At 44.5% G+C, this 13,142-nt stretch overlaps 1 protein-coding gene across 1 annotated transcript in view; it reads right to left on the bottom strand.

Annotated features, from left to right (window-relative positions):
- Positions 1–13,142, bottom strand: part of bmp6 (bone morphogenetic protein 6) — a 124,802-nt gene that overhangs the window by 94,891 nt on the left and 16,769 nt on the right. The window lies entirely within an intron of this gene.

Raw genomic sequence — 13,142 nt, 5'->3', positions numbered from 1 at the left:
TAGAATAGAACCCCTTCAGTGCAGGAGAAGGCCATTTGGCCCATCGAAACTGCAGCAACCCTTCGGCAGAGCATCTTACCCAGGCCCAACATTCATCCCTCCTTTATCCTCACGTATTTACCCAGCTAACCCCCTAGCCTACACATCTTTGGACTGTGGGAGGAAAGTGGAGCACCCGGAGGAAACCCACACAGACACGGGGAGAACGTGCAAACTCCACACAGACAGTGACCCAAGGCTGGAATCGAACCTGGGTCCCTGACGCTGTGAGGCAGCAGAGCACCTTTAACGTGCACAATATCTAAATTGTGTGGAAGCATTATATGGTCAGCATGAAATAACTTGGATAAGAGTGTGATAGAAAAGTAGTCTGCCTTGCATTAATTGCTGTGAAGCACGTGTTTGCAGAATGGTCACACTTAACTCGCCAGAATTAAATCTGGTTGACATCACGTTCTTTACATCAATGTAATGTTACAACTACTTTGCACTGAATTTAATGGTGTAATATAACCAGCCTGTTAGGGAAACTGCAGCCTGTCAGAAAGTTATTGCAGTTTAACAAGACCATATTCAGTAAATAAATCTCACAGCCTGTAAGCTTTCCTGTTCCTGTGAATGTTACACCTTATATATATATTTTTAAAAGTTTAAACAAAAATATGGAAAATATAAAAGGGGCGATTGATAGCTCCCGCACAAGTCTTTCTGGTCTGAACGGTTTTCCAAATACATGCATACACCATTCAGAAATACCTAACTCACTACATCCAAGGCTTTAAAGTCATTACCGTCCTGAGTAGCTCAAATAGTCAATGTGAAAACCAGTTACGAATCACCCCACATTGTACTTTGAAAGCAAGCAAACTCCCAAAAGACTAGGCAACAATGTCCTACTGTAAATGGAAAGCTATCGTACAAAGAGCAACCCAAAAGAGGGAAAACTGGAAAGAATTTGTGAATAGAAGCTCAATGGTTGAATAAGAGTGAGAACAGACAGAGATATAAATAGGTGCAGTTGCCAAGTTCTTTCAGTACTGGATGAGCAACGTAGAGGTTGCGATTTCAAATTCCACTGTGGCAAGTTGTGAAACTGAACTTGTTAAGTTGGGCAAAGACTGTTGCAGAAAAGCAATTAAAAATTGCTTCATTGCAGAGAAGAGATGCCGGCGTTGGACTGGGGTAGACGTGGTAAGAAGTCCCACAACATCAGATTAAAGTCCAACAGGTTTATTTGAAATCATGAGTTTTCAGAGCACTGCTTCTTCGTCACCTGATAAAGGAGCAGCGCTCCGAAAGCTCATGATTCCAAATAAACCTGTTGGACTTTAACCTGATGTTGAGACTTCTTCAAATGATATGCGTTCGCTTAATGTCTATTGCAATGGAGATTTGATTTATTATTGTCACATGTACTGGGACACAGTGAAACTTATTGCTTCTTGCATGCTATACAGGCAAAATATACTGTTCATAAAATACATAGGGGAGAAGGAAAGGAGAGGGTGTGGAATATAGTCTTGCAGTTACAGAAGAGAAAGATCAGCTTAATATATACGGTGGGACCATTCAAAGTTAAACACGGCCCAGATCTATAGGCAATAACCCAGAGCAACAAGCAAGATTTCAGTCCCAACAACCCTGCCAAAAAGTCCCTGTGGCCAACATTTATGGGCCAGCACCAAGTTGGGACAATTGCCCCATAGCACAGTCATGCACACATGGATGTGTTTATCAGCTAACATCCAAGACTTGCCCCCATCGACATCCCTTAGCAGATCCTGGCGACAGCACCATTTTTACACCGTCAGGGTGAGCTTGGCCCTGGTTTCACGGAATCTTCTGCCCATCAGTGACTGTCACTCATTTTTACCCGGTTAGTGCCCCGGGGTGAGCACGGTTTAGAAGGAACCAGAGGACAGGGTGTATGTTGATTGGAAAAGGTAAAAGAGAGGAGCAAAAATAAAGGAAACCCGACACTCACATGGAGCCTCCCCGAGCCATCGGACAAATCAAAGTGGGTGGAAACCACTTTGGTGGTGGGTGGGGGGAGAGAGAGGGAGAGAGAGAGAGAGAGGGAGTGGGGTCATAGGTAACTTGGATTTGGTGCAGGAGTTTCCGAATGAGCTCAGGCTTATGGTGGTTGAGACACCAGTCAGGAAAATAGAGAGGTCTAGAGGTAGCCAGAGGCATGGATGAGGGTTCCAGCTGCAAGATGAGCTGAGGAAGGGATGGCATCAGGTGACGTTGGAGCTGGAAACAGCGATGCTTGTGGATATTTGGTCGGAAGATCATCTCGGAGCCAAATATGACACCAGGGATGCAAATAGTCTGAATCAGCCTCAGACAGCTGCTAGGGAGAGGAACGGAATCAGTAGCTAGGTAACGGGGTTTGTGGTAGGGGGCCGGAGACAATGCCTCCAGTCTTCGCAATAGTTGGTTGGTGGAAATGCCTGCTCACCCCGGTACTGGATATTGGATAAGCAGTCCGAATTTTTAGAGTGTTACAATCCCAGTTGGTGTTTCTATTGGACGGGATGGTACCAGAATAGAACTCTGGCACAGAAAACCGCAATGCTTTACCTTTTTAAAAACAATATGAAGGGACAGTACAGGATGGCCAATTAGTTTAAGAAAAACATTCATTAAACATGAAAAGTTTAATTATTATACAATACCCCATCACTCCCCCTTATCTTCACTAACATGCCCAGATTTCAAGGATAACACCCCACTCAAACAAAATGTCACTCAATTGATCCTCTGTGGATTTCTCATCAAATCCCCCCAGATGATGGTCACGAGTGTTTCAAACGCCATTTTCAAAAATACATGCTTTAAAATCTTCTTTCAGACAATGCTTTCCCTCAGTGGTTTTCATCAAGGATCCACCTCCAGGTTTTCCAAATATTCTTTCAAACAAGGCTTCCTTGTCACTGTTGTAACAAGATCCACCCCTACAGATTTTGCAACTTTCCTTTCAGGATTCCTTTGTCTTGATTGCTTTTATACAAACTCTAAGATCTAGCCACTAATCGCTCCACAATTATGTCATCTATCTCTGCACAGTCAGTGGTAAGATATCACAAACCTTAGAACCACTTCAGATATCTTTCTGGCTTTTCATGAGCCATCTCCTTCTCAGTTGTCTGTGGCTTCAATGAACAGTAAGTACCCTGTTTTAGTTCCAGTTTCCTTTGTTCCTTTAACTTCAGACTTCCTGGAAACTTCTCTTCATTTCTTTAGTTTCCTTAACTAGCTGTACTTTAGGTTACTTGGCTTTGTTGCCCCCTTACTCCATTGTATAGCTTTTCTTCTAGTAAAGCTGAGAGAGATGGTTTCTCTCTTCTTGCAAAGTTCCTGTTACTCTGACTTTCAGTTAAAGCTACAAGTAAAAAGGTCTTGTCCCTAAAAGGGCCCCATGGTTGCCAAGCAACATCTCAATCCTCCTCCAAGCTCATGTTTACTTTTCCCATCGCAAACTCTCTCAACGAAACAGGAACACATAAAACCAAAACCTCCATACATGCAAACAACTTTTTAAAAAAGAGAGTCATAGAGGTTTACAGCATGGAAACAGGCCCTCTGGTCCAACTTGTTCACGCCGCCCAGTTTTTACCACTAAGCTAATCCCAATTGCCCGCATTTGGCACATATCCCTCTATACCCATCTTACGCATGTAATTGTATAAATGCTTTTTAAAAGACAAAATTGTACCCGCCTCTACTACTGCCTCTGGCAGCTCATTCCAGACGCTGAGTGAAAAATAATTGCCCCTCTGGACCCTATTATATCTCCCCCCTCTCACCTTAAACCTATGACCTCTAGTCTTAGACTCCCTTACCCTTGGGAAAAGATGTTGACTATGAATCTAACTAGTTTACACTTTCCTACACAAAACCATGAAATTAAACCCATTTAAGTCTATACATTACTTCTAATATTTAACAATACAAATATAGCTCATTTAAACCACCTCTGTTTTCCTGACAAAATACTCTGGAAGGAGGTGATCAGTGTAAAAGTGAAAACCGACTCTGTTTCGAGGTGATGTCACTGAGTGGCAGCATGTAGATGAGCAACAGAAGGGGTCCAAGGGCAGATTCTTCAGCCCATTAACCCTTCATGATCAGTATGTTTCTCCACTTCTAGCCCATCTGCACCTGATTTTCCTCTGCTATTGCCAATTGAGCCTTCATAGGACACAAGCTTCCCTATCCTTCTCTGCCTTTGTCCATTTAAACCAACCATTACATATCCTAAAATTTCTGCATGTGGCTTTCTGCCAAATGGTCTCAAAATTTCAGCTAAGCATCTTGGGACATTTTACTACTTTGAAGGCACCAAATAAATGCAAACTCTAGTGCTGTATAGAAACGTACTCTTTTACCGAACCCTCTGCCCCAAATATTAATCCAAATTGGATAAATGAGCAAAAACCATCAGCCCTTGAGAGAATCTGTTGTATATTCACTAGTTATATATTTCAAATATCTAATTTATCTCTGAGCAATGTAGAGATAACACTAGCCCCATTCAACATAAGGTTTATTTATGGTGCTTTAAAATATCTCTACAATTACAGGATGCATCCACACATTTAGAGTTCTGGCTTCTCATGTCTTTCTCTCAAAGTTTGTTTAGTTTAGCTCTAAGAGGTATACTCAGACTTAATAAATCTAGCACAGCGAACATAAATTAGTCAACAGATTAACATAATCAAACATAGATCAATTAAACCTTTGAACACAAATTAGTCAACAGATTATCAAACAGATCAATTAAACCATTGAACACTAAATGATGGAGGAAATGCGCAGGATTTGACTGATGAAAGATTTGCCATACAAAACAGTACTTGTTTTTTTTGAAAGCGTGCAGCAATTTAGTTGTTAGACGAATCAGTGCGACACTGAAACACACTAAGCAAAGAAATCACAACTTCTGTCCCAAGTAAATTGTCTAATACCAGGCAAAAATTAACCAAATCATCTTGGCAAGGGGGCAGACAAAGTCAGCTGCCAGCTCCTCTTGGTATATGTATCAAGTCACAAACGACTGGCCACATTTCAGCAAGCACTGGCGGTGGAACATAAACCACTGATTACTCCACGTACGCCCAGAAGATAACACAGCTCACTCCCATTCCTATTCTTCCTTTCCGCACTGATAGAACCACCTCACCGCTTGAACCAAGACAAACAGGATCTGTCAGTGTAAAAACAAACCTGTGGCCTGTAGGGTTATCATGGTACCCGCTGAGACATTAAAGAGGAAACTTGTGTAGTGCCTCTTCAATAAGGATTAACGTGAAACAAAGTAAAATTGCAAAGTCCCACTGGCAGTGAGACTATCAAAGGATTATATCAAACATGCTCTGAGAGAAAGATGAAAAGAAAATTGGAAATGGTGGTCTGTCAGCAGGTGAAAACATTTGGAAGATAATAAGAGTATGTTTTGGGCAGAGGCCTTTAGTGGAGGGCCGTTATTTATTTTATTTGTCTATTTTTGTTAAACCCATTGAACAGAGTATGATGGTAAAGACTAAACAGACTGAAGTGTTAAAAACATTAAAAGATGTGGATAAGCTATTTCATCTGCTGGTAAAGATCAAGAATAAAGATGGCACATTCTTAAAATAAGAGTGCGGGCATTCAGGAGCAAAATTTACAGCATAGGACTTTGTAGAACAGAATTTCTACAGTGCAGATGGCAGCCATTCAGCCCATCTAGCCTGTGCTGACAACAATCCCACCCAGGCCCCATCCCCGTGACACTATGTATTTACCATGTCAGCCCCCTTCACACTGAGGCAATTTTAGCATGGCCAATCAACCTAACCGCACATCTTTGGAGTGCGAGAGGAAACCCACGCAGACATGGGGAGAACGTGCAGATTCCAGAGTGCCCCGAGGCTGGAATTGAACCTGGGTCCCTGGCGCTGTGAGGCAGGATAGCACGAAATTCAGTAGCACATTCCCCTCCTCCCCAAACCTACATGGGGCTTGATAGAAATTTGACACTCTCGCATCTAAAAGGCTGGGAATTCTCTACAATCGGAGCTTCCAAGGTGAATGTGTTAGAGAAGGGGAAATAGAGCAAGGCCCGATTCTCCTGCACAGGTCTGCCACACACCGTCCCAAGTCCGCAAAGGGGAGCCGGGGAAGCGTACTGACCAACATTCCTCACTGGAGCAACACAAAGAAAGATTAACTAGTAGCTCCTCCATGTTGTCTGTGGGGCCTTGCTATGTGCAAATTCATCCACAAAAAAAGACAATAAGTACCACACTTCAAAAGCAATTCAATGACTGCACAACGATGTGGGATATCCTGAGGTATCACATAAATACAGGCCGGAATTTTACCGGCACGCCCGCCCCGATTCCTGGCGCAGGCGAGACTTGGAGAACAGCCTTCCCCGTTGGCCTTGGGCAGGATCTTACGAACTTCGGGCAGGCATATCGGTAAAATTCCACCCACAATGTCTGTCTTTCACTGCTTACGAGCAGGAGGTTGAGACTCAAATATGTTTGTTCAGGGAACAGCTTTCAAATCTCCATCCCACACCAACAAGTTGGCACGAGGAGAGCTTACAGGCCTCAAATCCACCATGTCAAATTGATACACATTTACTGAGCAATTAACAGGATATTTAATACTCTGAATGAAGTTATTCCTTTCACACGTCATCCGTGAACCCATTTAGCGACCTGGTTAAAATTGCGTACTTATTCTTACTCTTAGCAAGTTCAAATGGGCAACCCCAGTTGAAAGAAAGTAGATTCTGCAGGAACTAGAACTCATCTGGGGATCTGGAACTCCCTCCAAAGGTTCTCTTCCAGCACCTCAGGCAACAACTACGTCTCACAGAATCTCTACAGTGCAGGAGGAGGCCATTTGGCCCATCGAGTCTGCACCGACCCAGGCCTTATCCCCAGGCTAGCATTTACCCTAGCTAGTCCCCCTGACACTAAGGGGCAATTTACCATGGCCAATCCACCTAACCCGTACATCTTTGGACTGTGGGTGGAAACCCACGCAGACAAAGGGGAGAACATGCAGACTCCACAGTGAGCCAAGCCAGGAATTGAACCCGGGTCCCTGGCACCGTGAGGCAACAGTGCTAACCATTGTGCCACCGTGCCACCCTCTCGACATTGATCCAACCAACACCTCAGCAACAACAAAAAAAATCGCCACCCTACCGAAAGACGGCAGTGGAATGAAAAAAATGGCATTCCACCCATCGAGGCTACTCCTACCCGGGATAATGTGTAAACCATCCTTTAACAAAACTAATCCACCCAATCTCGAGGAGGGGAAAACCAGCCTAAAACTCCCCAATCCCTGGAGATAATTAAGCAATGTTTACAATAATCCCCACTGCTCACATTCAGTTCTTCAATGTTCTCCGCATCAGACAGAGACCAGTTGCATGCCATGAAATATTAGACAGTCTACATTCCTCAATAGCACAGCAGTTAAGCTACCGGGCCAGTAATCCAGAGGCCTGGACTAACAATCCGGAGGCAGGAGTTCAAATCCCAACATAACAGTTGGAGAATTTAAATTCAACCCATTTAAATAAATTTGGAACATTAAGCTAACATCCATAAGGGTGACCATGAAAGGGCAGGATTGTCAGAAAACCCCCATCTGGTTCACAAATAGTCTATTAGGTGAAGGAATTTTGATCTATAGACCAGACTGGGAAAGCACGAGACACCGGATCCACAATGATGAGGTTAACTCTGAAATAACCAAGTGATAACTCAAAAACATTCTTAGAATCCCTACCATGCAGGAGGAGGCCATTTGGCCCATCGAACCTGCACCAACAATCCCACCCAAGCCCTATCCCTGTAAACCACGCATTTACCCTGCTAATCCCCCTGACACTAAGGGGCAATTTAGCATGGCCAATCCACCTCATCTATACATCTTTTGGAGCGTGGGAAGAAACCGGAGCACCCAGAAGAAACCCACGCAGACACGGGGAGAACGTGCAAACTCCACATAGACAGCCACCCGAGGTTGGAATTGAACTTGGGTCCCTGGCGCTGTGAGGCAGCAGCGCTAACCACTGTGTCGCCTACATGCATCTCGTGTTGCATCAAAAATTCAAGAAAAAGAATTTAAAATTAAAACTGGACCGAAGACCAAAGCACACCCAAAGCCTAGTTGGCACTGTAAAGTCCTCCTCTAACATTCAGGGACTTGTGCCAAAACTGGGAGAGCTGCCTCACAGACCAGTAACAGTCATACTCACCAAATCATACCTTACAGACGATATTCAAGACTCCTCCATCACCAGCCCTGGGTATGTCCTTTCCCACGAGCAGGATAGGTTGATCAGGGGCAGTACGGCAGAGTGCTATTCAGTCGGGGGGGCGGGGAGGGGGGAGCATCTTCAACATGGACTCCGAACCCCATGATGGCATCAGGTCAAACATGGGCTGGGAGACCTCCTGCTGACTACCACCTATGCCTTCCTCGAGCCCTCCATGTCAACCGTGGATTGAGAATAACACAGATATACTTTGGACAGGGACTTTAACACCATTGCTGGTCAAGCTGCCGAGTCCTGAAGACGGCTAGATGGGGTCTACAGTAGTGGCGAGAGCGCCAACATGAGGTGAAAAACCTGCTCGATTGCATCCTTACCAATTTACCTGATGAGTGACCACTGCAGTCCATGTGAAGTAGCCGCCGCATCTTCACAGTGAGAGGACTGTCAGGTTTGTGTGGCACTACCTCAGTGTTAATGGAGCTAGATCAGGTCTAGCAACCGAAAACTGAGCATCCACGAGATGCTGACCACCACCAGCAGTAAAATTGTATTTGGCTACGATCTGTAACCCCAAGGTTCAGCGTCTTCCTCACTCTACCATTACCATCAAGACAGGGAAACAATCCTGCCTCAATAAGGAGTGCGTGCCAGGAATGGTACTAGGTACAAACGGAGGTACCAATGTGAAGCTATAACACTGGACTTCACACACACCAACAGCAGCATGCTCTTGACAGATCAAAGCAATCCCAACACCAATGGACCAGGTCAGAAATCTGCAGACCCGCCATATTCAATATGAACGGTGGCAGACAAACAAACAACTGGAGGAGGAGGAAGCTCCATGAATATCCTCAATGATGGAGGAGTCCAGCACGCGCAAAAGACAAGGCTGAAGAATTTGCAACCGCCTTCAGAAAGTGCCAAGTAAATGATTCATCCCTCCTTCCTCCAGAGGTCACAGATGCCAGACTTCAGTCAATTCAATTCACATCTCAATTTCAAGAAATGGTTGAACACATTGGATACAGCAAAAGTAATGGGGTTGCAACAACATCCCAGCCGTTCTGCTCTAGAACTAGTTGCGTCTCTGGCGAAGATATTCCAATTCAGCTACAACACTGGCATCTACCCAGGTATGTCCTTCACAAAAACCAGGACAAATTTAATCTGACCAATCACTACCCTATTGATCTACTCTTGATTTAGCGATGGTAATATCACTGAATGTTAAGGGGAGATTGGTTAGATTCTCTCACTGATCATTTCCTGGCACTTGTGCAGCATGAATGCTAGTTTGTCCTTTATTAGCCTAAGTCTGAATCATAGGATCACTATAGTGTAGAGAGAGGCCATTCGGCCAATCAGTCTGCATCGACAGCAATCCTACCCAGGCCCTATCCCCATAACCCCACATATTTACCCCACTAATCCCTCAAATTTATGCATCCCAGGACACTAAGGAGCAATTTTGCATGGCCAATGCACCTAACCCACACAGAGGAAGCCAACACAGACATGGAGAGAATGTACACACTCCACACAGATAGTGACCCAAGCCAGGAATCAAACCAAGGTCCCTGGCGCTGTGAGGCAACAGTGCTCACCACTGTGCCACCAACATTGGATTTCATGCACGCCAAAGAGAAAAGGCAGCATGCTCTTGGTCTTGTCCAGGTCTTGCTTACTATAATGGTTACAACATACCCGCATGCAGCAAGACCTGGACATCATTCAGGCTTGGGCAGTAAAGTGGCAAGTACCATTCTGTGGCATTACCACCACTGAATCCCTCAACATCAACATTCGAGGGGTCACAATTGACCAGAAACATAACTGGACCAACCATATAAATACGAAGATTACAAAAGCAAGTTAGTGGCTGGGAATTCTGTAGTGAAGAACTTACCTATCCACCATCAGCAAGATACAAATCAGGAGTGCGGTGGAATACTCCCCACCTGCCTTAAAGAGTGCAGCGCCAACACCAGTCAAGAAACTCGACACCAACCAGTTGGCACCACATCCATCTCCTGAAACATAGACTTCGGCCATTCAAGGTGGCAGCTCACCACCACCTCAAGGGCAATTAGGACAATAAAATACTGGTCTTGGTAACAACATCCATGTCCCCACGAATGGATAATAAAACAGTACCCAAAAGAAGGACTTTCTCCAGGGATCGCTCAAATGTATTTTAGGAGGATTTAACCTCTGTATAAAACTGCTTTTGTCTTTTATAAAACTCCACTATTCCACGGTCTGGGTCAGATTGCTCTATTTCCTCTTTCAGGCCTTTGGTTTTCCTCGTTTCCAGTCATACGTAGACAAGCATCAGGACATAATCCAAACTAAACAAATCGCACTTATTTACCAGACACGAGGTTCAAAGAACGGATTCCTTTTATTATTAAAAAAAACAGGTCAAATCATTAACCAATTCCTCCTTCTGAAAAAAATAATTTGGTGCGCGCTGAGGACTGGTGAGAGGATGTAGAGTTTTGCTCACAGTTACACTGCAAACTATGTAATGGAGCCAAATTACCAATTATGACAAAAATCACAGACACACCCACTCTCCAGCTGTTAATATGGCTCTTTATATTGTCCGGTTCAGTCTTTTACAAGTGGGAACCTCCCTCATGAGATCACTATTTACACAAAAATATTCAAGCAATTCAAGAAAGATGATGGCTATTCATGCTTATTCTATATTTTTAAACAGGGTGGCTCGAATGGACAAGACTCTATTTTTACCCACAAATTTTAACCCCTCATCTCCTGAAGGTTTAAAGTTTATTTATTAGCGTCACAAGTAAGCTTACGTTAACACTGCAATGAAGTTACTGTGAAAATCCCCTAGTTGCCACACTCCGACGCTTGTTCGGGTACACTGAGGGAGAACTTAGCATGACCAATTCACCTAACCTGCACATCTTTGGACTGTGGGAGGAAACCGGAGCACCCGGAGGAAACCCACGCATACACAAGGAGAATGTGCAAACTCCACACAGACAGTTGTTAAGTTCGTTTTGAGGAGACTGATTTCAGCACCTTAACATCTCACACTGGCCCAAGCTGGGAATCGAACCCAGGTCCCTGGCGCTGTGAGGCAGCAGTGCTAACCACAGTGCCATGTATATGCTTACATTAACTCTGCAATGAAGTTACTGTGAAAATCCCCTAGTCACCACATTCCGGCGACTGTTCAGGTACACCGAGGGAGAATTTGGCACGGCCACTGCACCTAACCAGCATGTCTTTCGGATTGGTATTCACTTGTGTTGAGGTTACTTGCTCCACATTGCAGCTCCCTTGTACTGTGGCCAAGCGTGAGCCCAGATAGTGACTGGTAGCAAGCCGGGCATCACAGTGGAGCTGGATCCCGGGCAGTTGAGGGATTGGGGGTGAAGATAACAGGTTAATGGGGGGGGCATCTACTGGCACGCCAGCTGAAAAGCTGGGACATGAATAAGAATCATCTCTGTGCTTTCCGATTGGCGTGACACAGTGGTGGTTTTACTCAGAGAACCAGCTTTTTTAATATAAAGAAGAGAGGGCTTTGGGACATTTCAATGGAAAAACACATCTGGATTCTAAGGTAGGTGGGAGAGACAGAACTTGCAACACGTTCACATTCATAGCAAGAATTATTCATGAATGTGAAAGAATATTGGGGGCGGCACAGTGGTTAGCACTGCTGCCTCACAGCGCCTGGAACCCGGGTTCGATTCCGGCCTGTTTGGAGTCTGCACGTTCTCCCCATGTCTGCATGGGTTTCCTCCCACAGTCCAAAAGTGTGGTTAGGTTGATTGGCCACGCTAAATTAACCCTAGCGTCAGGGGGTTAGCAGGGTAAATATGAGGGATTACGAGGATAGGGCCTGGGTGGGATTGTTGTCGGTGCAGACTCGATGGGCCGAATAGCCTCCTCCTGCACTGTAGGGATTCTGTGATTGAGTGTCTGTGATACCACATTGCTTCATTTGTGGTTCAAAAGCTCATGCCAAGCGTGGAGCCAATTCACAGCCGCAACAAATGACTGCATTTTCTAATATTTCACTGACCCTCCTGCAAAGTAAAACCAGTCATTTGGTCGTTATATCCATGCTCCACTAGATAGTATCCCTAATATTAACCCAGTTTAAGTATAGTACGTGCCTAGTTATAATCACTTCATGGCAAAGCATTAGAATTCTTGAGCTTCATTTTAGCGTACGGGTCAATTAATGTTTTCTTTGTAAAAAGGGCAAACATGTTTACAGTGCAGATAAAAGCATTATTAATATACAGCATTAGAGCACATGGTATGCAAAGTTTCCTCATCACAGAAACCAGTTAAGCAGCCAATGGTAAACAGTGAAAGAATGTGTCGAAGGAAATACGATACTGGGTACACAATGGGAAGCATAAAAAGCAATGCAAAATGACATTAGAGATAAACAGCCAAACACCACAGTTGCTTATGGGCTGGGAAGATAAGGCCCAGGGCAAGAATAATGCAATTTTCTCAAAAAAATACAGAACAGTGAGGTAGTGTAATAGCCCAAGGAGGAAAATATTTAACCCAACCCAGTTACATAACCTTTTATGGCGGTGGTTTGCAAACCTGGTTGCCTACATGTCAGGCCATTCGGGCCATCCAGTCTGCACCGATCACCATCCCAACCAAGCCCTATCCCTGTAACCCCATGTATTTATCCTTGACACTAAGGGGCAATTTTAGCATGGCCAATCTTCTCAATGGTTGCTCTGTTTGTGAACAGAATTCCCACTCACCTGAAGGGGCTTGCAGCTCCGAAAGCTTGTGTGGCTTTTGCTACCAAATAAACCTGTTGGACTTTAACCTG

The sequence above is a fragment of the Mustelus asterias genome, chromosome 7 (genome assembly GCF_964213995.1).
Source record: "Mustelus asterias chromosome 7, sMusAst1.hap1.1, whole genome shotgun sequence".
In the NCBI taxonomy this organism is placed as follows: domain Eukaryota; kingdom Metazoa; phylum Chordata; class Chondrichthyes; order Carcharhiniformes; family Triakidae; genus Mustelus; species Mustelus asterias.
This window is presented reverse-complemented; position numbering and strand designations above follow the sequence as displayed.